Source organism: Sminthopsis crassicaudata, chromosome 2 (genome assembly GCF_048593235.1).
Source record: "Sminthopsis crassicaudata isolate SCR6 chromosome 2, ASM4859323v1, whole genome shotgun sequence".
NCBI classification, from domain to species: domain Eukaryota; kingdom Metazoa; phylum Chordata; class Mammalia; order Dasyuromorphia; family Dasyuridae; genus Sminthopsis; species Sminthopsis crassicaudata.
This window is the reverse complement of record NC_133618.1, coordinates 301,541,727-301,567,928: the sequence shown is the minus strand read 5'-3', so window position 1 is coordinate 301,567,928 and position 26,202 is coordinate 301,541,727. Positions and strand designations below refer to the sequence as shown.

General features: G+C 32.1%; 1 long non-coding RNA gene across 1 annotated transcript in view; it reads right to left on the bottom strand.

Moving 5' to 3' along the window:
* Positions 1 to 200: 200 nt before the first annotated feature.
* The window catches only part of LOC141553471 (uncharacterized), a 47,049-nt gene continuing 21,047 nt past the window's right edge, over positions 201 to 26,202 (bottom strand). Inside the window, exons 2-3 of the long non-coding RNA XR_012485464.1 lie at positions 2,335 to 2,397; positions 201 to 235 (exon numbers count right to left, since the gene is read on the bottom strand). This is a non-coding gene — a long non-coding RNA (uncharacterized LOC141553471). The remainder of the gene's footprint in view (positions 236 to 2,334; positions 2,398 to 26,202) is intronic.

Sequence of the window (26,202 nt, the reverse complement as noted above, 5' to 3'; positions counted from 1 at the left end):
AATGATTTTATCCATATATTAGAATATGTAACAGATGTAGCAATATCTCCTTGCCTATCCTTGTCAACTGTACTTTGTCTCAGGATAATTTTAGTTCAAACTTTGTTTCTGACCCTTATCAGACTATGGCAGTGGAAAATCACTTATATTTTTCAGCCTCAGTTTTCTTACCTGTAAAATGGGAATAATAAAACCAATCTCCCAGGGTTGCTGTAATGAACATGTGTACTAGGCTCTGGAAATTAAAAAAAAAATTGTGATTATTGAAAGGCAATTAGGAGGTACAGGGTGTGCCTAAAGTATTAGAATTAGAGTAAAGAGAGATATTTTGGTCAAATTTTGCCTGAGAGTAGTTGTATAACACTGGGCAAATCATAGTCTTTTTTTTTTTTTTTTTTTTTACTTTTCTCAACTGTAAAATAAGTACCTACTTCACAGGATTATTGTGAAAATCAAATGAATAATCTATAAAATGTTCTTCAAAACTTAAAGTGTTATATACAGCCAACTATTTTTAATGAATATTTATTCATTCTATTTTTAAAGTAACATCAATCTCCTTTCATATAGACAGCTTAACAAATTATTACTGTATTGTAAATTATGTTAAAATCAAATGTCACTATTTAAGATGGAAAAAAGCTGCTAAATGACTCAGTCAATAGAGCACTGGGTATAGAGTAAGAAAGACCAAAGTTTAATTTTAACAGTAGGATTTTTTAGTTGTGTGATTCTGGGCAATTCATAAACTATGGATGGCAAACCACTCTAGTATTTTTGCCAAAAAGAATCCATACACTATCTGGTCTATAGAGTCAGAAAGAATCAGACATGACCAAATAGCAATAACAACAACATCTTAGAATGACATGGTAGAAATTTAGAGTCAAAGCCATGAAGAACCTGGATTCAAGTTTCATCCCTGAGACAAAGAGATTATATGACATCTGGCAGACCATTTCACATCTAAGCTATCTAAGAATGTGTCTAAGGCTATAAGTTCTGTAGAAGGTATGACCTAAATTCCTAAAAGAAGTTTCTTGCCTATACCTATGGCATCACAGGGTCAATTTGTATCTCTAGTTATTCATTCGATTTAGTTTAGGCTGTTTGCCTTAGTTCCTCTAGACTTGGCAGTTTTAAGTCCCCAAGCTGAACAAAGAAACTCAGTTCTTCACTTAATATGACACTGAAATCCATTGTCTTAGTGACTTAGACATGAGAACAAGTTATGTATGCAGCAGTGACTTTATTCTGAATTAATTTCCTAAGGACTTTTCCAAGTCTAGCTGTTGCTGTTTTTCAATTGTAGCAGGCTCTTCATGACCCCATTTGGGGATTTTCTTGATAAAGATACTGGAGTGATTTGCCATCTCCTTTTTTTTTTTTCCATTCATTTTACTGATGAGGAAGCAGGTGAACTGGGTTAAGAGATTTGGCCAGTGTCACACTAGTAAATATCTAAAAATGCATTTGAGCTCAAGTTTTCCTGATTTTAGGCCCAGTACTCTATCCACTATGCCCCCTAACTGCTCTTTCAAAGCATTATATAAACTCAAATATTTCTCACTAGCATTTGGGGAGATTAGAATAATTTACAACCAATTCAGAATTATAAAGGTCTCATAACTTTCTATGTGACCAAAATTTAAAAAGAAGAAAAATAAGAAATAGATACCTAGGTTATCTCCTTTACTATTAGACACATTTTACATTATGGTCTTTTTCTTAATTACTTTGTCTTTGTTTTATTGTCCTGTGTTCATATCTCCCACCATATCATAATACTGTACAATATATAACTCTATTTTTAGAAGTTATATAAATATTTAATTTTTCTAAAACTAAGTTCTTTACCATGAATGTCAAATTAATGAGGAACACTTAAACAATTTATCTTTCTTGGTTTGTTCTTTAGTCTTCCATTAGCTCTTTTTTAATAGGGATATAAAAGTTTTCTATTTAAGTTCTCAGGTTGCCTATTGTCTAAAACCATGCATATAAAAGTAGATATATTTAACATATATATATACATATATGTATATATATATATATATATATATATATATATATATATATATATAAAACAATTATATATTTGCAATCAATAAGACAATGTCTGATGAATGAAGAGGAAATCAACAAGATGTGCCATGCATATCACATTTAAAAAAAAAAAAAAAAAAGCACACCTCACAAAAAATCATGAATTGGACCAATCTTTAGTCATTTATGAGGGAAAAGAGATTTAGAGGGGGAAGGGAAGGGAAGAAAAAGACAGAGGAGCAACAGAATAAGAGAGGAAGAGCTATATTAACATCTAGTTCCTCTTACTTTAACTTTCTCTTTTATCCTAGAAGCCAGCCATTCTTTTGATGCTTGCTCAGTCCAATGTCACTGTAATGGAAAGTTACAATAACAAATTTCATCAAAGGAAAATAAAAACAGCAAAAAATTTTACTAAAAAAAAACAAATAAAGCAAAGAACATTAAAAAACCCTTTTCCTTTGAGAATACAAAGATGGCTATTCTCTTAACCTTAAATTTTGGTTCTTTGATGTTGAATTGATTGTGTTTATCTACATTATCAAAAAGACATATCTTTAATCCTTGATCCTCTGATTCTTTTTATATTTTATTATTATTTAAGTCAATAACTTTTCAAAAAATAACACTTTTTACATCTACATTTCAAAATGTTTAATAAAATTATAGCTTTGCTTCCTCAAGGTAAAACAATATTTGCTTTCATTCTTTTAGCCTCATCTGCAAATATACAAACAAAGAAATAAAATACAGGAAAGCAACCAAGATTTGAGGTGTCAACTTGTGCCTAGAAGGCCACAAAACACCTGAATTCTGCCACTACCACATTAAAATATATAAGTTGGAGTGAGATAGCTAGGTGGTGCAGTGGATAGAGAATCAACCCTGAAATCAGGAGTTCAAATCTGGTCTCCGACACTTGACACTTCCTAGCTGTGTGACCCTGGGCAAGTCACTTAACCCCAATTGCCTCAGCAAATACACACACATACACACACACACACACACACACACACACACACACACATGAATTTAGAAATGTTTAACAAAATACATTTTAAAATACATTGTATCATAGATAATAATAATTTGTGGCATTCAGATACATTTCTATTTGAGTTTGACACCATTTCTAACTCTAATGTCTTTTTTAGTTTTAACAATTTATTACATTATTAGTTCTATATTCTAAAGGAAAGGTGATTGGCTAATTAGTTTTTCAACATATGATGTTATAGAAACTCAAATTTGTTTAGCAACCATTAGGAAACATTATATAAAGCTGGAAACACTTGGTTTAAATCTTACTTTTGACATTTACTTGTAACCAAGCACAAATCTCTTGACCTTTCTGACCTTCAAGCAGCTGTAATATTTTTCTTTATTGTTTTGGTTGTGTCTCTGTGATCCCCATTTGGTATATTCTTGGTAAGGATACTTAAGTGGTTTGCCATTTCCTTCTCCAGCTCATTTTACTTGTGAGGAAACTGAGGCAAAGAGGGTTAAGTAACTTGCCCACAGTCATGCATCTAATAAGTCTTTGAGACCTGATTTGAATTCAGCTTTTCTTGACTCCAGGTCTGGAGCTCTATCCACTAGAATACCCAGCTGTCCTTTTCTACTGTATTCTACTATTTTACAATTATTATAAAATACCTTTCTAAAATCATAAGAAAGTTGAAAGAGAAGGATTTACTACACCCATAGAAATGAAAGATGTTTCACACAATTTTACATTCATATTTATCACATGCATACCTAATGATATTACTCAAAGATTGTTATAAGAATAAATGTTCTCAGGAATAAGGAAAACAATAGGTCACTTATTTCTCACCAGACACATAGGTCTTCCTCCCCCTCACTCCCTCTCTTTGACTGTCTGTTTGTCTGTCTGTCTGTCTATCTCTCTCTGTTTGTCCCTCCTCCCCCCCACCCCTGTCTTTTTTATGGCTGAATGGGAGTCTCTTTACAAATATGCTTGCTTAAAATAAAAATAAAGTTTATTAGTGTGTTCATATATGTGTGTATACACACACACATACACACACACATTTATTTCCCTTTCAAAAAAATTCATTTAAACTATATGATCTAAATTCAGGAATAGTAAGAGTGTGCCAAAGTCAATTTGTAACAACTCAGGAGAGCTGATTGTTAATTTTGAGTGTGAGCATTTATGCCTTAAAAGTCAGCAAATGCCACAAATCACTGATTTTCATTGTTTCAATGACTGTCTAGATTAATAAAGTGATTGAGAAAATGCTGGTAATCAGATTAAATTCAAAGATATTTTCTGAGTGTTTTTTTTTTTTGAAAGTGAACTATTAAACCTTATCAGCCTATGCCTGCTCTGTAAAGCTGCATTTACACTCAAACATTATTAATAGCTCACAATTTAATTGTGCTTATTGTTTTCAAAAGTCTTCCTTATTAGATACTATGAAAAGTAGATAGTGTAAGTACTAGAATACCAGTCCTTAGAGATGAGGAAAGCAAGGCTCGGAAACCTCAAGTAATCATGTCCTCATAACTAGTATGGTTCTTGGTAATTAGTTACAAAGATGAAATTTAATATCTATGTGACTTATGGTAAATTAATTAACCTTTACTAATTTGTAAAATGAGAAGACCAAATTTCATGATTTATAGAACATTAGATTTGAACTATATTTGAATACTAAATTGACTCAAGTTGAAATGGAACATGGTGTATAGATTGCATCCACTCAATTCTGAGGGTCATCACTTTGCCCCATTCTTCCAAAGTGTAAGAGAAGGAGGGTGGGAGGAAAAATGATATCTAAGAAATCAGATATGACATGAACTTGCTTGTGACTTGTTTAATTACAAGAAAGGACAAAAGAGAAAACAAACTCTTCTTGCTTCTTCTTCCCAGAAACCACTAATGTCAAATTCAAAGAAACATTAACAAAGTAATTATTTTAGAGATAGAACTTGCATTAGTTTTCCATCTCTATAGTAACTATGATCTTATAAGCCCTTTGTGCCCTAAATTCTATTAATTTAAGTATCAAAACTAAGACTGAAAACCAGACCATCTAAATACAAATTTAAGGGGAAAAATTCCCTTTTATCAATATTGATTCTCATATTCAGGTTTAGTATAATATCCTTCTTAAAATTAATGACAAATGAGGACAAATGTAATGATCACATCCTGACCATGTGAAAAGTCTAATCTAAAATAAGTTTTTGTTCAGAATTAAGTTATTGAATGAAAATTTTTCTTTAATATTGTCTATAAACAAGATGAATAGACTGTTCTGGCAGCCAAATGATTCAAAGTATTTATATCATTAATTGTCTGATAGCTCTTTGGATTTAATTGAATGCATGATGGCTGATCTGGTTATGTGCAAATAAAGCCATTAGGAAAGAAGCCCATGATGGTAGTGAGCCAGAGAGTGAGAGGACTAGACTGTAACCCAGCTGTTGCAGTGTGGGAATGAAATATATTAATGAGGAAGAGTGGGAATGAAGAATTCAGCAATTAATCAGGAATAAGTCTGGCAATGTTAAAACAAAACACTGAGTTATAGTAATCCATTACCATCTGTAACTTTCTTTCTTTCTTTTTTTTTTTTTTTTTTTTTTTTTTTTTTAATACGCAATCAGATCAAGTATAACATGAGTCCCCTAATCTCTTGGTTGGTGATTTTTCAAACCTTAGTTGGGTAGATCAATTATTCTTGGCAAACTCTCTTCCAGAATTCCCATTGGTAAGACATATACACATGAATCAGTAGTTCCTCAACATTCTACTAAGGTTGTCCCCCAAACTAAACTACTCAGAAACTTCTGTATAACTAGGCAGCCAAAGAACAATAACACTTTGGAACATGTACAAAGACTGCTAAGGTGTCTTTTAAAATTTTGTTTTTTTTCAGTCATTTTATCATATCCAACCCTATAGGCCTCCATTTGACATTTTTTTGATTTGCCATTTCTTTCTCCAGCTCATTTTACAGATGAGAAAACTGAGGCAAAAAGGTTTTAGTGATTTGTCCAGAGTCACACAGCTAGTAAGTGAGGCTGAATTTGAATGCAGGAAGATGCCTTCCTGACTCCAACTAAGCACTCTATCCACAGAGACACTTAGGTATTTTTCACTAAAAATCAATTTCACCTAATTTACAATTTTGATTAGAGTGGCCTTGTTTCTGCTCTGTCTTATTTCCTACCTGCTTTTATTAACTTGTCTTTTTGGTTGATTCTATTTCTTGAATTGCCATCATCTTCTCTTCTTGTTCCAATCACTTCTACATGCTTATACTGACTTTTCTTGAATATTACATTGAACTTGAAAAATGCAGTTTTCTGATGCTGGATATTATTCTCTTTTAAACATAATACTGTTCTAAGGGATTTTTCCTCTATGCACCTGATAATGACATTAATGAATGTCAAAATCCGGAATGGGAAGTGTGGGACCTCAGTACTCTCTTCCCTTTCTCAAGAGGTGTATGCAAGAAGAGATTGTAGCTGAATAACCTTTAAAAATTCCTACTTCAATCTTTTTAATAAATTCGAGTATAATCATCAATATAATGTATTGTTTCTGAAAAGTGAAAATGAAGGAATTATTATTTTGTATTGAGGGAAATAGAAAAAATATCTACAAATTTACAAATAAGTCCCAAAGAATTTTTTAAAGATTATATGACTTTTACAGAACATCTACTTTTTGAAGGCAAGAACTATCTTAATCTCTATCCCAAATAATTGGCAATGTGCTTGACATGTAGTATGTACTTAATAAATGTTTGTTGCTTTGGTATAAATGTCAAAGGCATTTTACACACTCATCTTTCTGTTTTGAATATGAGAAATGTATTTGTAATACTATGTTGCATCTATTAATGGGGATGAGGGTTCTAGGGGTGGAGGGAGGGAAGCAGGAGAAGGGGTGCTAGGGCTTAATTGGCAATTTAATTGATTTAGTAAGATTCTTATTGTAGAAAATTCATCCACTTGTTCAGATTAGTAACTCTCTGTAATTTACAATCTTATACAGTTACCTGTGATTTTGAGAGGTTAAATAATCTGCTCCTGATCATAGAGCTCTTTTATATTGGAGAATCAACTAAAATTTAATTCATTCTGACTTTAAGACTGGTTCTCTATTCATTATGCCCCAACATTTCTCACTACTACTATATCATTTTATTATATTTTGACATATGTTATCTAAAATTTTATTGACAAATATATTTTGTTATATTAAATTTTCTTGTAACAAATATTGCTAAAATTTTAAAGGAAATAAAAAAAAATATTAGAAGTTATTATCATTAATGTCCAAACCTAGTTTGATTTAAAAAAACAAAAAAAGAAAAGAAAAGAATTGGTTTAATTTATAGCATAATTCCATTTCCTTGGGACTTACTGAATGATTTCCAGACTGTATGACAGTATAACAAAAGTCTTATATAAGTAGGTATTATACAGCTGTCAATCATAGTTTAGAATCACAATAGTCTTCCCTGAAATTATCTTGAGCCTCAGAGCCACCATTATCTCTTATCTTTTTGTTCTCCACTAAAAAGGAATCCAAGTGCTAACAGACTGACTAGATAGAACATATACATTTTTTTATTAACGTGACAAATGGTGTTTTTTCCCAGTTAGGGCCTCAATGTCAATTAAATTTTGTTGAACATTCCTGGAAAAAGTAGACATTACAACTCTGTAGTAAACCAAGTAGTGTTTGGTGACATGGCACATATTCCATTAACTATTGCTTTTTAATTTTTGTTTAGGCTTTAACATCCTATTTTCTAAATTGTCAAGGTTCTCTTAAGTATTTTAAATCAATTTTAAATTGTATTTATTTTCTTCATTATTTTTATCTCCATTTCCTCCAAGCATAAGTTCAGGAAGTAATAAAGTTGACACAGTTGTCTAATGGTTGTTTTAGTGTCTGTTGCCAAGTGGTTTCCTGATTTTTATAAAACAATGGACCAGGAAATTATGCACGTGACCAGAAAGGTCTTATTGTTCAGAAGGGTTTTTTTTAACTTTAATAATGGCTCCAGTCAGAAACTTTCTTTATTCTGTGATAATTATGCATTCCTATGAATGGACCTCATAAGGTTTAGAAACAAACTGAAGAATCTATATTTTTAAATGTTTCTGCTACCCACATCTTTCATTCTTATAATTTAATATTTTGAAAAACTGTCTCCACCCAATTATAAAACAGACCAGGAAACCCATTTGTTTTTCTAAAATGTCTACTGTCTTATATAGTTCATATCATATAAGATTTATAAGATTTTTTTCTGTTTAATTAAACACAAAAATACTTGTTCCTCAACTTGGAATCATGTGCTTTTGATAGACTGATCATTTTCACTGAGTGATGGATATAGACATGATTCACCACAGGACGCCTGAATGTATTCTCACAATACCATTTTCAGCCAGCTAAGTCATCTATAATGTGATGGGATGAGTTGTCCCAAACCCTAATTTTTCTCACAGTGTAGTATCTGAGATGACAAAGAAAATATTAAAGAATAATCTAATGACCGGGAAATAGCAGCTATTTTTTCTGTTAATTAAAGAATAGAAATGAATATTTCCTATTCTCACGCTGTAATTTTTTCATTGTGATATATCAGGAGAGGTGGGATATGGAGGAAATATTTCATAAGTACTTACTCTAAGCATGTGTCAGGTGCACTGCTCAGAGTTAGAGACAAATACAAGTAAACAAAACATTGCTTGCACTGAGGGGATTTACATTAAAGACAACACACATGCAAATATATTTATCATCTATTTATATATCCATGCATTTATCTGGAACAGTTACAGTTAAAAGTCAAGGGAGGAAGAAGGAAAATATAACATGGTTTAGAAATGGCTGAGAAGTAGGTCTGAGATTAAACAAAGATGAAGTAAAATCTTATTAACTCCCATCAGTTAAATTTTAGGATCTCAATAATAAAGGTTTTATTTTTGGTGAAAAAAGGTTAAATGGTTTAGATTTGGTATACCTTGGTCCTTGAAAGCTAAAGTTGATTCTCACAATTCAGATCTCAGAGCCCTATCAACAGGAATCTTAATTTTATTTGGAGGCAGAAGAAGATCAAAATGTAAACTTATACAAAACTAGCAATTGTGCATGTGAGCAGATAAATACATTTTCCCTGAGCAACACAGGCTTCTGGCTTGCCAGCATTAATTGTTCTAGGTGTCTTTTGACAATAATCTTTATTACAAATCAACTACTGAACAGAACTGCTCCTCTTCTGGACCTCTTCCTTTTCCTACTAAACAAAACAAACAAACAAACAAACAACAAACAAAAACAATTACTATTTGGAGGCTATCAAAGTATTAACCTCGGTTAGTCAAAAAAAAAAAAAAAAACATACTTTTTAGGGGACAAGAAATTCTTATTATGTAGTCTATAAGGAATGCCTATCAGGGCTACATGAGGGCAAATTGTTCGACTCTGTAAGTAGTCCCCTCTCTCAAGCCACAGATGGTACAAAGGAGCAAAGAAGTCAAAATCAGCTTGCTTGTCAAACTGCAGAAGTTTCTGCTTTCCTTTGAACAGCTTCCAGCATTTTTTTTCCTTCAAAAAGGAGCTGCAGGAATGTCTGTCTTTAGCCTTCTTTCCAGTTGTAGATAATGATCAAAATCAAGGAAGTGAAGGGTAGAAGGTTCTTTACTCATAACAGAGTATATTTTTCTTTAATAAAATCTTGGAAGCAACAACTATTTCTTCTCAGGAGATGGAGAAATGAAGGCTCTAATGTCTTCTCTCACCCATAAACTCAATTCTTTTTTTTTTTTATTTCCCTGCCTCAGTCTCTTCTAAGTTTATTCTATCTTGTATGCTTCTTTCTTCTATCTATGACCTTGTTTATCTTCTCAGGTGACTTCTCTATTCATTATTAATTTTCCTGATTCAAAGTAGTGTCTTCATGTATGAAATTATTCACAACTATTATGTGATGAAAACCACAAATTCATTTTTTCAGATGTAACATTATTAATATGCAATAAATTAATCATGCAAAAAAGTATGGTTTTCTTTATTCATTCATTTATGTATTTGTGTTTGTTTATTTATCTTGACACCAAGATCCACACAATGAATTCCTTTTTTTATTAAAGCTTTTTATTTTCAAAACATGGACAGATAATTTTTCAACATTGATACTTACATAGCCTTGTGTTCCAAATTTTCCTCTCTTTCCTTTTAATGCCTTCTCTAAATGGCAAGCAATCAAATATATGTTATACATGTTAAAATATATATTAAATCCAATATTTGTAAATGTATTTATACAATTATCTTGCAGCATAAGAAAAATCAGATCAAAAAGGAAAGAAAATGAGTAAGAAAACAAAATGGAATCAAACAACAATAAAAAGAATGAGAATGTTATGTTGTCATCCACACTCAGTTCCCACAGTCCTCTCTCTGGGTGCAGATGGCTCTCTTCATCACAAGATCATTGGAACTGCCATCTCATTGTTGGAAAGAGTCATGTCCATCAGAATTGATCATTATATAATATTGCTGTTGCAACATGCAATGATGTCCTGGTTCTGCTCATTTCACCTAGTATCAGTTCATGTAAGTCTCTCAAAGACTCTCTAAAATCATGCTCCCAGCAATGAATGTCAAAGTTATATTCAAAGTAATTTCTGGAAAACAATTCACTGTAGTTATCTTTCCTTTAGTCAAAGCTCTTCCCTCTGGGTTTCTTTCATACGTGTACTCTCAGTATATTTATCTGGTTATTTTTTCCCATCCTTCTCAGATACTCAGAAAAGACTTGTTACTTTTCTTAAAATGATTTTTAAAAATTACCTCCCCATAAATGTGGCCTAAGAAGAGACCATATCTTGCACTTATATGTAGAAAAACTGATTTGAAATATCAGATCTATACTGATATTTCAAATCTATGTTGTCCCTAAGAAGTCCTAACATTGAAACAGCTTTCTTAGAAAAGAGATCTGAATTGAAAGAAGATGAATGAATGTGGAGGGAAAACAAACACTTAACTTGTAGAAGCTTCGAGGTATGCACTGTATTGTACAGTACAGACTGTATTTAATATTCTAGACATCATAATGTAAATGTAAACACCTTTATTTTTCTGCCCAGGACATACACATATTCATAATAAAAAAACCTGTAATTTGAGTTTGAAAGTCTTGTTTTGTTGAGTTCCATGGAATGAAAAGTTATGGTGTATAATAGTGGAGTGCTTGACTTGGAATTAGAGAGATCTCAATTCAAATCCTGCTTTAGATACTTACTAGTTATGTAACCTTGAACAAGTTATATAGCCTCTCTCACATTCACTTTCTTTATTTGTAAAATGTATACCATAATAAATATGTATAAATACAAGGTTTCCATGAGGCTAAATGACATAACATAATGTAAGGTGATTTATAATATTTAAAACATTAAGTATGACAATGATGGTGGGTGAAGATAATGTCAAAAAGGTAATGTTTTCCCTTGAAAGCATGAGCTAATTAGAAAAGAAAAACAAAGTGCTGGAGATTATCAGCACCATCACTGCCCAATATCACAATCTAAAGTTGATAAACTCTGTGAATCTACGTGAATCTAAGATGTGAGAGATTATAACAGTCTGTATTTGCTGAGAATAAAGATGAGAATATTTCTGCTTCCCCTTCTCTCATTTTGTGTCAGCTCTCTCAGAGAGAATAGGTACCCAGTCCAAAGCATATTTTTCTCTTTTCTTTAAAGTTTGCTTAATAAGTATTTATGGCTGTTTTAATTAAAAATGTGATGAATCTAAATAGTTTCTTATTCAGGTGTTTCTATTCTTGGGAATGAGAAGTCAAAAGAAATGGGCAAGGATATGTATGGCACCAAGAAGAGATAAAAAGACAAAGAAAAATAGATCCTCTCTTGAAATTGCTGAGATATTTTACTTGCCTAGGGGCTCTATAGTTATATGAGAGAGAATTGTATTGATTTTGTTTTTTTAATAATCTTCCTAAAGCAAAGAAAAGCAAAGAATCCATTCCCATTTTCTCTATGCTACCCTGAGCCATAAGCTAAAAGTTTTAAATATGGGTAAAGAGACTTGGAAAATTTCCCCAAGAGCTTGTTTGCCTCAAAAAATTTTTATTTTCCTATTTTTCTCTTTAAGTAGTTTCAAAGGGCTCCATTGGCTTCTGAATGATGGAAGACAGAATGTAGTGACTAAAGGAAAGTTATAACCCAAGGACAAAGGAGTAAGAAAAGCTTTGGGAAAAGAGTTGATGTACTGACACTAAAATAGAGAAGGCATTCAATAGTGAGCATCCAGCTTTTTTTGCAAAAATCAAACATCAACAATGTAAGAAAGAGAAGAAATGGGATGAAAAGGAGGATGAGAAGAAGCAGGAGGAGGAGGAAGAGAAGAGATGGAAGAGAAAGAGAAGAGGAGGGGAAGAAGAAGAAGAAGGGAAAGGAGGAGGAGGAGAAAGAAAAAGAAAAGAAGAAGAAAGAGTAGAAGAAAGGGAAAGAGAGGGAGAGGAAGAGGAAAAAGGAAAGGAGAAGGTGGAAAGAGAAGGAGGAGAAGGAGGAAGAAGATAGAAAGAAGGATAGATAGATAAATGGACAGAAAGAACGAAGGAAAAGAGGAAAGAAGGAAAGGGGAGAAAGAATGAGAGAAGGAAAGAAGGGAGGAAGAAAAGAAGGAAGGAAAATAATAAATAAATTTTATTGTCATTTAATGTCTTTCTTAACCAGTTTATCACCCCTCTCTACTGGATCAAGAGCCATTCTTGAAACCAGGAAGAACTGAGTCATGCCAGTGACTTATAAGTATTGTGTAACCCTGGGCAATCTCTCAGTACTTTGAACAGTTCTCTAAGACAATTCATTGTAGATAAAGAACCAATTTTCATCATAGAAGATTTTTCTTTCATCCCTGAATATTTATGCTAAGAAAATGACTATACTTATAATTATGTCAAGAAAAAACCTAGCCAGTGAATAGAATACTAGAAACAGAAGGAGAGAAGTTCTGTGACTGGTTAAGTTATTCATTCATCTATGTGAGAAATGGAATTCATTAGGACATATTTATTAGATCATAAATAGGTTGAAGTCTACATTGATGGAGAAAATGTACACAGTAAAATCTCCAGATTCTGACAAAATCACAGATTCTTTCCATGGAGATTATTATTTTTTCTTGTAAGTGTAATTTTGTAGTGGGCCAAAGACAATTTTTTTATTTGGATTTGTAACTTTTTAACTGAGCAAAAAGGCAAGTAGGCAGGTGGGCAGATAGGATAGAGAGAGAGACAGAGAAACAGAGAGAGAGAGAGAGAGAGAGAGAGAGAGAGAGAGAGAGAGAGAGAGAGAGAGAGAGAGAGAGAGAGAGCAGAGAGAGAGACAGAGATAGACAGAGAGACTGAGACAGAGAGACAGAGAGAGACAGAATCAGAGAAACACAGCGAGACACTGAGACATAGACAGACAGAGAGTTATGTTAAAATTATATACATAGATATATGTCAATTTATGGATAAATAAATATTCTATTTTTCATTTTCCTATATTCTTTCTGCTGTTTCAGTTGACTACAATTCTCTTCATGTTTATGCCAAACAGCTGTTCTGTAGCTTTGCTATGTATGAATGAGCAGCTGTTCCTTGCACCCCAGAGATGCCTGCAATCCTGAGGTTGGTATAGATTCTTTCCTTGGAGAAGTTACAGGATGAATAATAATCTACAAACACAAATCTATATTTGCTTACCAAATGCCAAAATCCATGGCTTTTAAACTTTTGAATTTGTAGTAAAAGGCAGATAAATAACTACAAATGAATATAGACAGTCTTTTGAGGAAAACAGAAGAATCTGCTCATCTTTGACAAGAAAGTTTAAAAAAAGTCAATAGAAGATTTCCAAAAATTACATAGGGGAGCCTCATTAGAAGATTAATGAGAGAAGAGGTCAGTTGACTATCTGGCAGAGATACTATAAGGCAAATTATTGCATGGGAAAGAAAGTTGAATTAGATGAATTCTGTAATCGTTTTTGATCTAAAATTCTATGGAAAAATGATCTCAAGTTGGTTTAGGAAAATGATATTTTAACTAAGGTTCTTGTTTTTTTAAAAACAAGGGAATTACTTATGAAAGAGAAAGAAAACTAATTGTTACAATTAGCTCAGAAACTGTTTTAGAAGTTTTACTACAGGAAAACAACTTGGGGCAAAAGGATAGATGGGAAAATCCACTGTTGTGTTCTGAAATTCGGGATGAATTCCTAATATTGGCTGTTTGTTATTTCTCTAAAAAGTATAGAATGACACTGAATTACTTATGCTGACCTATGACAGTAGCATAGTTATTAGTGCCAAAAACTGTTTTAGAAGAGGAAAAAATTATCTCATTTGTGAAATAAATCCCTTTACTCTTTCATCTCCCATAACATTCTAAGAACTTCAAAAAAAATCTATCATTAAAAATAAGGCAATTAAAAGTAAAAAAAAAAAAAAAACCTTTTATAAAAAATATTTTTTTCTAATTCTCCTTGAAATGGACAGCTTTGCTTAGCACACAGAAAGATAATAAATGGGACACAGATAGGACTAACAATGAAAAGTTAATATTTTCAGTGTTATTGAGCCAATAAATGTTATTCCTACATCAGTTGATTCTGTAGAGAAGAACATTGTATATGTTGAAAGAAGCCCTTCATATATTCAGTAGTTTATTTATATTGTTTAAGTTAGAGCCTCAGACTACACTTGAGGCTGTCATTAAAAATTGATTTTTCTTGCATAGCTTCAAGGCAAACAGCTCCAAAAACGAATGAGTTTGACTTACATAACTGAGATGTGATCAAACTTGCAAAGGAATACAAAATTTCTTAGAGGGGAAAAGTCAATATTCAATAGTATTTCTTACCTCTATATAATTTTATACTGTTTCCTATCCTTCTGAATAAAATCATAATACAAAAGCATGGTATATGTAAATAATATAACCTAAAGTATCATCTATGTGATTTGAATAATTGAGGCACTGAAAAATAAAGGTCTTGTTAGTGTTTGGTAAATCAAGGCAAGGTCAGCTTGATGGTGCAAAGGATAAAGTGCTACAAGAACCAGAATCAGAAATATTCATCTTGCTGAGTTCAAATCTGGTCTCAGGCACTTGTTATTTGTGTGACTCTGGGAAAGTCCCTCAATCCTCATTGCCTCTGTTTCTTCATCTGTGAAATGTACTGAAAAAAGAAATACCAAAACACTCCAGTATCTTTGCCAAGGAAATGTCAAATGTGGTCACCATGAGTCAGACATGATTGAAATGACTTAACATACAAATTAAGTCAATAAAATATATTCATGTCCCCTTTGCCCTTTATACATATAATTTAATTGAGATGACAGGTAAATCATACCAAAATTTTCTTTCTTAGAGAAATGTGGTGAAGAGGGAATGGATAGGGAGAGATATAGAGACTTGGAAATTTAAATTCTGCATACTCTAAAATTCAATAAATTAATTTTATTAGTTAACCACTTCTCTATGTTCATTATGCAGTCCTAAGAATTTTTTCATGCATACTTAATCATGTATTTTCTTGACCTTACAGATGGGGCTATGCTAAGACATAAAGACTGTGGCTTGTTAAGCAGGGCACATTGTTATAACCCCCATTTTTTTACCATATTTTTATCTGCCACAAACATTTTTGAATAGTTGGTTGCTTACTCACACGTAAAATTACACAATATATACAAAATTAACAATTAATGAAAAAAAAACTGATTTAGATATTTTCTTTAAGGCTTGAATTATATACTTATTTGTGGCTTCACTTAAAATGAATGTTTATGGTTTTTCAAGATTTTAATTTGTGAGCAACATCATGCTAAAGGCATTTTTCTGGCTCCAGAGACTTAGGGGTTTCATTAGATACTTTGATAATTTTGCTCTTAGTTTATCACCAGTTCTTCCCTTCCTTCACTGTCTTAACATCTCAATTCCTTCATTAGGAATCACAGAATTATGGCATTGAGTATGAAGGGACCTCAGTGGCCATCTAGTCTAACCTATACCTTAAAGGCATCCTACTCTTACATGTCCATTAAGTGACCATGTAGCATCTTCTAGATGTCCAAATGAGGAAGAACCCAATACCTTCCTGGTACTGCACATTTTAGTGTTGAACAACTGAGTGTGATGAAATTGCATTCAGTGACTTCACATTTTAATACTCTCTTTTGTCTTAAAAAAATAAATAAATACATAAATCGAGCCAAGCGCAAGTTCACCTTTTAGTTCTTTGTACGTCTGCTTTTATAATCTTTCAAATATCACGAAAAGTGGTACAACAATCACACACACACACACACACACACACACACACACTCTTTGGGTCTTTCAGTAAAAAAAAAAGGCAGTAATATGGTGAAATGAACATGGAATTATTAGATCTGAGTTTGAATTATAGGTCAATTATGTAATGCTTATGTGACCTGAAAGGAGTCATTCATCCTCTGTATGTCTTAGTTCCTTCATTTGAAAAAATAGATCAGACAGTATAATTTTAAGATCTCTTGATCTACCATGCTATGATTTTATGACTTATAAGATTTAACCTGGGCCAAGTGATTTGAATTTAGGAAGGGAAACTAGGTTCTTATATTTCTCTTTACTTATTTTGATAATTACCTCATTGTTAGCTATTTTTATCCTCCAGCTCTTGTGTAAAGGTTTTCTTCCTTGACACATAAACAAAAAAAGTCCGCTTTTCCCCAAAAGGGAAAAATAGTATTTATCTATGCGTAATATATGATTTGTGTAAGATTATGTCTTACTCAGAACGTGTACTTTTATACACAAAAATGAAATAATTTTCTGCATAATTTTCTACATAATCCTAACATCCATCCAGTTAAATTGATCCATCCATCCAGTTATCCATCCAGTTAAATTGATTTTTTCATCACAGTCAAGGAAAGCACCTAAAATTCAGGTTAAAAAAGATTTCCTCTTCATTTTCCTTTTTGTCTATACTGAACTGCCTGGTTAACAGGAAGAATACATAGTATAAAAGAGTAGTCAGTATGCAGTTGGTGTTTATATAAGAACTTTCTAAAATTATCATATAAATTAAAGAGGAAAAAAAAAAAAGAGAACCCAGAGGAGAATATACTGAGAAGTCAATTCCCATGATTCAGCACAGAGACAAAGGTTAAAATTGTCAGTATCCTAAATAAAACACTCAGATATAGTGGACATTGTTACAGTATGCCACATGGCCTAAGGGTCTAGACAGGGGCAGTTGCATTTGTTTACTTCATATTTTTATCTTTATTTTAGCTTGCTGACATTTGAAGTGACTCTTATGGATCTGGCACAAACCATCTTATCATACAAAACATCTGTACTGTATTGTTTCAAAGGATTAGACGCCCAGTGGGGTATCTCTGTAGTCATGACAATTGAGGTCAGTAAAGGTACAAACATTTCATTTCTATGCCTTGTGTTCAGCATAGGGGAACCATGTAGCACAGGGATGATTTCTTTTCTTTTCTTTTCTTTTCTTTTTTTTTTTTTAAGCTTCAAACTAAAATTCAGTATTCTTGCTAAAAGAGGAAAAAAAAAGTGGTTATCATGCCTAATCTCATTACAATGTAACTTTGAAACTAGTGATTTAGAAGCCTGAAGTCATTTACTGGAAGGAAATGAGAAAGTAAAATAAAAAGATTTATAGTAAAATTGTTTTTATGATATTATGTAGTTTTTCCCTTTTAAAGATGAGTGAGGAAAGATAGAGGCAAGGAGACAGAGAAAAAGAGAAACAGAGAAAAAAGACAGATTTAGAAAGAGAGAATTTCCTAGCTCTCAAATAATTTCTGCACAGATGAGGGATTTCACTCTATAGATTTCATTCTATATCTTTTGTGCTAAATTTGGCACGCAAAAAATTCTGATTTATAGAGATAATGATAGAACTCTATAAATTGAGTGACATGTATATTATTATTTGCTAATCAAATAACTATTTTTTCCTTTATACATTGTCAGGTAGATATATATCTTATCCATTCTCAGAGTAAATTTACTAATGATCTCTGGGGTCCAATGCATTACTAATCCACACAAAATTCTAAGAAGATGTTTCAGAAACTTTCATAAACCCACCATAATGCTGAAGAAATAGCAGGAATATAAGTAGAATGGGGCAAATGGAATTTTATTATCAGTATATTGATATAAACAATGTGAATTGTCCAATACCTAGCCTCATAGAGCTCTACTAGTCAGGCTGCTGTGTCCATCTTTCTTCTCCCCAAGGTTATAACAGATGCTTTATAAAAGAGGTTCTTATGTAAGTCTCTTCTCTTCTAAACACATCATTAATATGTCAATTTATTAAGAATCTAAAATGTTATTGGCATAAACAGTCCCTCCACTGATATATGTATAATATGTGTGTGTGTGTGTGTGTGTGTGTGTGTGTGTGTGTGTGTGTATACATTTATTTATTTATTTGTTTGTTTGTTAGAGAGAATGAAACTCTTTTTATCTTTGATGGAGAAACTTGAAAACAGGCCAACCTAGATTTGCCTACTCTTTTCTTCCTTCCTTTGTTCCCTCCTTCCTCTCCTCCTTTCAGTTTTTTCTTTCTAATATGTGTGTCTACAAATATATATTTGTATGAGCACAAAAAGATATTAAAGTCTCTGAAGAGGATCAGTGACTTGGCACTGGTATTACTGATTGATATCATCAATAGAAATTGAATCCAAATTTTCTTGATTCTAGGATTAGCATGCTATTCACTATGCAACATATGCCTCCATATGTCATTAATAAATTTATTTTTTTATTTCTATAGAATTTTGATGTTTACAGGGCCTGAATAATAGAAGAGACTTAGATTGAATTCTAATTTTCCCAAGGTAGATTCTTAATGAATGCAAAATTCTATGGAATGCTGACACACACACACACACACACACACACACACACACACACACACACACCAGAGAGATACAGAGACAGATTTTTTTTTCTTCTTTCTTCCTTCCATCTTTCCTTCCTTCCTTCCTATCCTACTTTAAAAAAAAAAAAGATTTTACTCACAAATTTGCATGAGTTCTTAAACCCCATCTATTTTTATTTCCTTCTATTACTTCCTCAACCTATAGATTAAAAAAAAAAAAAGACATAAGCAACAAGGTAATCATATCAAATATTCTCAAGTTGCAATGACAATTTCAAACATATGGATAAAGAGTGAAATACTGAGTCAATATATAAATGTACAGATATTAGAAAGCAGAAAGACAAAATAGGCAGTGATGACTGAGTGTTTCATTTCTCGGTTATATTTTATAACTTAAATTCAGACTTCAAATTTTCTCACACAAATGGGAGCCATATACATATAGAGATGGGGGGAGGGAGAGAGAAAGGAGAGGGAGAAAAAGAGTTAGAAAAAAAGAATAAGAGAAAAGGAGAGGGAAGGACAGGAGAGGACAGAGGGGGAGAGGAAAAGAGAAGAGAAGAGGAGTGTAATTAGATTGTGACACAGCCATGCTTTCAAAACTAGTTAATGGAAAAGTTGAAAATTGGATCTAAGTTTTCTAGGGAGAATGAGCTAATATTGTTCTCTTATCTAAGGTAGGAATAGGAAGAATAAATTTAAAACAAAGAGGGAATCACAAATGCTTGCGCCATTCTTATCATTATACCCACTTCTTTATGCTGAGAAATTTTGTACTAGCACTCTCCAGGACCTTCTCTTGAGCAGGTGTCCATATACATCCTAAGGATTCCTCAGTCTTTCTATCATTTTGTTCAAACTTAGTATTTCTGGGCTTTTCTATTTATATATCATTTAAAATCATATATATTTTGAGAAAAATTACAAAACACTTGCCACAAAAATAAAGTCAGCTTTAAATAATTGGAAAGACATTCAGTGCTCTTGGATAGGCTGAGCGAATATAATAAAGATGACAATACTCCCTAAACTAATCTATTTATTTAGTGCTATACCAATCAGACTCCCAAGAAAGTATTTTAATGACCTAGAAAAAATAACAACAAAATTATTATGGAAGAATAAAAGGTCGAGAATTGCAAGGGAACTAATGAAAAAAAAAGTAAGATGAAGGTGTTCTAGGTGTACCTGATCTAAAGCTATATTATATAGCAGCAGTCACCAAAACCATTTGGTATTGGCTAAGAAATAGACCGGTAGATCAGTGGAACAGATTAGATACAAAGGACAAAAAAGGGTACATCTATAACAATCTAATCTTTGACAAACCCAAAGATACCAACATTAGGGATAAAAATTCATTATTCGGAAAAAACTGTTGGGAAAACTGGAAATTAGTATGGCAGAAATTAGATATGGATGCACACTTAACATCATATACCAAGATAAGATCAAAATGGGTCCATGACCTAGGCATAAAGAATGAGATAATAAATAGATTAGAGGAACAGAGAATAGTCTACCTCTCAGACCTGTGGAGGAGGAAGGAATTTATGACCAGAGGAGAACTAGAGATCATTATTGATCACAAAATACAAGATTTTGATTACATCAAACTAAAAAGTTTCTATACAAACAATACTAATGCAAACAAGATTAGAAGGGAAGTAACAAATTGGGAAAATATTTTTAAAAGTAAAGGTTCTGACAAAGGTCTCATTTCCAAAATATATAGAGAACTGATTCTAATTTATAAGAAACCAAACCATTCTCCAATTGATAAATGGTCAAAGGATATGAACAGACAATTCTCAGATGATGAAATTGAAACTATATCCACTCATATGAAAGTGTTCCAAATCACTACTGATCAGAGAAATGCAAATTAAGACCACTCTGAGATACCACTACACACCTGTCAGATTGGCTAAGATGACAGGAACAAATAATGATGAATGTTGGAGGGGATGTGGGAAAACTGGGACACTAATGTATTGTTGGTGGAGTTGTGAAAGAATCCAACCATTCTGGAGAGCAATCTGGAATTATGCCCAAAAAGTTATCAAACTGTGCATACCCTTTGATCCAGCATTGCTGCTATTGGGCTTATATCCCAAAGAAATACTAAAGAGCGGAAAGAGACCTATATGTGCCAAAATGTTTGTGGCAGCTCTTTTTGTTGTAGCTAGAAACTGGAAGATGAATGGATGCCCATCAATTGGAGAATGGTTGGGTAAATTGTGGTATATGAAGGTTATGGAATATTATTGCTCTGTAAGAAATGACCAGCAGGAGGAATACAGAGAGGCTTGGAGAGACTTAAATCAACTGATGTTGAGTGAAATGAACAGAACCAGAAGATCGCTGTACACGTCAATGCTATATGAAGATGTATTCTGATGGAAGTGGAAATCTTCAACATAAAGAAGATCCAACTCACTTCCAGTTGATCAATGATGGACAGAAATAACTACACCCAGAGAAGGAACACTGGGAAGTGAATGTAAATTGTTAGCACTACTGTCTATCTACCCAGGTTACTTATACCTTTGGAATCTAATACTTAATGTGCAACAAGAAAATGGTATTTGCGCACATATATTGTATCTAGTTTTTATTGTAACACATGTAAAATGTATGGGATTACTTGCCATCGGGGGGAGGGAGTGGAGGGAGGGGGGGATAATTTGGAAAAATGAATACAAGGGATAATATTATAAAAACAATTACTCATGCATATATACTGTGGGAAAAAATTCTAAATAAAAAAATCATATATATTTTATCTTCTCCAATTATAATATGAATACTATGGGAAAAGGAGCTGATTTCTTTTTATGTTTCTATCTTAAGGACTTGCCATAATACATGGAATATAGTGAGAAATTTAAAAGTTTGCTTTTAATTGATTAAATGTAACATAGAAAATCTAAATAGTAAAAGCTATAATTTTTTTAGGAACTAAGTAGCATATTGTCTAAGCAAAAATAAACCTAGGTAAATTTCTAAAATTCATTAATATTAATACAATAATGGCACAAAGCTGTAGAATTGTGTTATTAGTGAAAGATAAATACAATAGAAAATATGGAATGGAATGAATTCTGCTTAAACTAGATTTCATTTTTTATGATGATTTCTAATAAGAATTTTAAAGAATACACACGTTATCAACACTCAAATTTTCCTTTACTCCTCTAAAAAAATAATGACATAAAAGGTCATATAAGCACATATTTTATGGGCCTCAGTATTTTAAAATATTAATGTGTAATGGAAATATAAGCAATAGATAAACTGATAAAAGGAATATTAAATAGTGCATTTGTCAAAGAATTAATCACAAAAAAAAAACTTAGGATAATCATAACAATCAAATAACAATAAAAATTTATGGAGCATATGTAAAATAGTCCTCAGAGGAAAACACATATTTGAAAACAAACAAAAAGCTTGGTGAAAGCATGTAAATAATAAGATTGCAACTAATAAAACAAGGACAAAAAAAACTCTTAAATTGATTTAAATAAGGTAATGAAAACAAAAGATAAAAAATATGGTTTGAGAATAGTATTTAATTTTTAAAGCTATATTTTTTATATTAAAAGATTAACAAAAATCATTAGTTAACTTACTAAATGAAAGGAGAGAATGATAATAAGTTCCCAAATTTAACCTGGACACCCCTCCTCTCTTTCTTAGTTAGAGATAACTAAAAAAGAGATAAAGTTTTAATATGAGTGTTATGGATCCCATTATGAAATTTGAAATTAAAAAAAAAATCCTTCATTGATTTTACAAAAATAATTGTCATTTGCTAATTAAAGGTTAATTATTCTCTGGACACATTAAAAAAGTTAAGTTTGTGTATTATGTAATCATTCCAGGAAGAAGCTATCAAATGAGATAGGGAAGATAATAAGAAGTCTGAATCTTGTGCTTTTGCCAGAATACAGAACATGGTGAGGTAATAGATATTATGGTTATTCTTCCAGTACAAAGAGTCACAGCTTTGAAGGCAGGAAGCAGAAATCCACATATTCCCCAGATAGAAATAGACACTAAGAAGTAGCGTTACAGACAACAAGCAATCATAAGCTTTCAGCAGAGAAGACAGCTAAATTAGTCTCTGAGAAAAAAATTATTCCTAGAAGCTGAGAACATTATATGCATGTACGTATATAAATATATATGTGTTTACATGTTTTATTTGTATTTAAATTTCAATTTATACTATATATAAACATATATATATATATATGTATATATATATATATATATATATATATATATATACATATATATATATATATATATATATGCTTTATATGAGCATCTATCACTGTCTTTTCCCCTTCTTTTCCTATAGATTCTAAGTGTAAATGTGTAACATTGCAATAGGAATTCATGAAGGTCTGACATGGTTTCAACTTTTTATTTCACATTAACAAAAAAAAAAAAAGAAAAAAAAAAGAGAGTTAATTATGCCCACTAACTGGCAATTAAAAAGAAGCCCGCCACTGGAGTCCTATAATTTTTAGTTTATAGAGCTCTTGATCCATAGATATAATTTTTACAACCTGAGGATAATAGCTATTTATAAGATTGTAAACTTGCAAACCTGAATGCTAACTTGGGTAGATAGCACAATATGGTTATCACTATTTTAAAATTTTTTTTAAAGAATGAAATATATTCGGAATAAAAAGAAAGGAAGCAAAACTAATGATCGAAATATATAAATCAATAATGTATAATTTAAAGGAAATATATTGCTACATACGATATACCTAATTCTAGAATGAATAATCTTTACCTCTGTATCTGACAAAAGAATGAAAGGAAGAAGTAAATTGCATTGCCAAAAAAACAAAAAACAAAAATTAAAAAAAAAAAAACTTATTGACACTTATAGTTCATGAAATTATGAAGGATTAGACACAAATGAACTTCATCAACAATAACAACAAATAGTTCAAACTGAGGATCAAAACAGATAACTTGTAAAAAAAATTGAGAGAGAGAGAGAGAGAGAGAGAGAGAGAGAGAGAGAGAGAGAGAGAGAGGGAGAGAGAGAGAGAGAGAGAGAGAAAATGAGAAATCTTTATATTGAAACCATGGAGAATCAAACCTGGAGTTTGAATTGGAAAGGGATAATGAGACAAGGAGACAAATTAGAAGGCTGTTTCTCAATAGTTCTTGTAATAGATCATATTCCTAAAAATATCAAGAGTTTGGATATTAGAAAATATAACTTTTCTTCATGGTGGAAAGGGAACAGAATATTGTGAATATTTTCACACAAGAATTGTAATAACTGTAAAGCATAAGTTTTGTAGAATTTGTATGGATTTTGTTTTGTTGTTCATTTAAAAAAAATAGAAAAAAATTTCTATCATGGAGGAGGGAGAGTTGTTAAATTCACTCTATGTGAAGGAAAAAGGCACCAATACATTAAAAGGGAAAATTTTCAACTTTTGGAAGAGAGATAGAGAGGCAGAGAGAGAGACACAGACAGAAGGCGGGACACAGAGGGACAAAGACACACAGAGAGAAGCAGGGAGGGAGAGACAGACAGAGACAAAAACAGAAATTCACAGATAGACACAAAGACACAGAGACAAAGAGACAGAAAGGGATAGAGAGACAGCGTCAGAGAAAGACCCACACAGAGAAAAAGGCAGAGAGACAGAGAGACAGAGATCTATGTAAAAAAGGAGAGATAGAAACAGAGACAGAAAGAGAATTTATTAAAAATTTTTACTAAATGATTGCTGCTTACCAAGTACTCTGCTGGGAATATTGAAACAGTTCCTATATTTGATGGAAGAAAACACAAAAGAGATGTTGGTATGTACCTAGAGGAAATAAAATATCTTGTGTAGATGACCCTAGAGGGAATAAATAGCATGAGTAGAACTTCTGATGATAATACTGGCCAAAGAGGCTTCACCAATGATCAATATAGCCTTAGAGGGGAGTCAAGGAATCAGTCTAGAAACTAAACTGCCAAGGAAAGATGAATTTAAGTGACTGTGCTCTCTTTGCCAGAAGGATGATTTACGTTTTTCCCAACCATGAAAAAAAGGCTTTGTTTCCTGTTGAAAACATCAAGAAATACATAGAAGAAAAATGTGAGGGATATGGAAGGTATCTCTGAAATTGTCATATAGTCAGTTGTCTATTCTGAAGCTTTATAGCATCCCTTAATTTCTCACCAGGATAAAGACTTTTTATTCATGCCCTCCAGAAACATCTTCCTAGAACATCACTACAATTTGAGTGTTTCTACTTTGGGGCTTCTCCTTATGATCGGATAACTCTTCCCATAACTTGCATTAAAGGAGCTTGCACAAGCCAGCTTATTTTCATTTCTCATCAGTTTGCCCTCTGGAGTTGTCGTTGCTTTTTCCTCATTATTAATATTTTAATTTTTCCCCAGATATATTCAAAACAATTTATTTGTTATTATTATTATTTTTTAAAACTTTGAATTCTAGATTCTATCCCTTATCCCTATGCCCAACCCCCATTAAGAAAGCACATGTGAAGTTATGGAAACATTTCCATAAAATTCATATTGTGAAAGAAAACTTAGATTCCCTCCAAAAAAAAAAGTGTAGGAAAAAAGAGAGAGAGAGAGAGAGAGAGAGAGAGAGAGAGAGAGAGCGCGCTTCAATTTGTAAATCTGTATTCAGAATCGAATAAGTTTTTTCTCTGGGAATGGATAGGATTTTCTATCTTAAGTACTTAGAGTCCTTAAGTTCGATAATTGCTTAGAAAAGCAATCAATCACAGATGATTATCCCAGAACATTGCTCTTATTTTGTACACAATACATTTTGCTTTGCTCATGGAAGATTTTCCAGGTTTTTCTGAATGCATCCTGCTCATCATTTCCCATAAAACAATAATATTCCATCATAATTACCTATTATAATTTTTCCATCCATTTCCCAATTGATAGGCATCCCCTAAATTTCCATTTTTTTAAAGCAGAAAAGGGAGTTGCTATAAATATTGATGCTTTTCCTTTTTTTTTTTTTTTTTTTTTAAATCTCTTTTGGGACTCATACCTAGTAGTGGTATTGTTAGGTCAAAGGGTATGCATGATTTTATAGTCCTTTGGGTACAATTCATATTATTTTATCATTTATC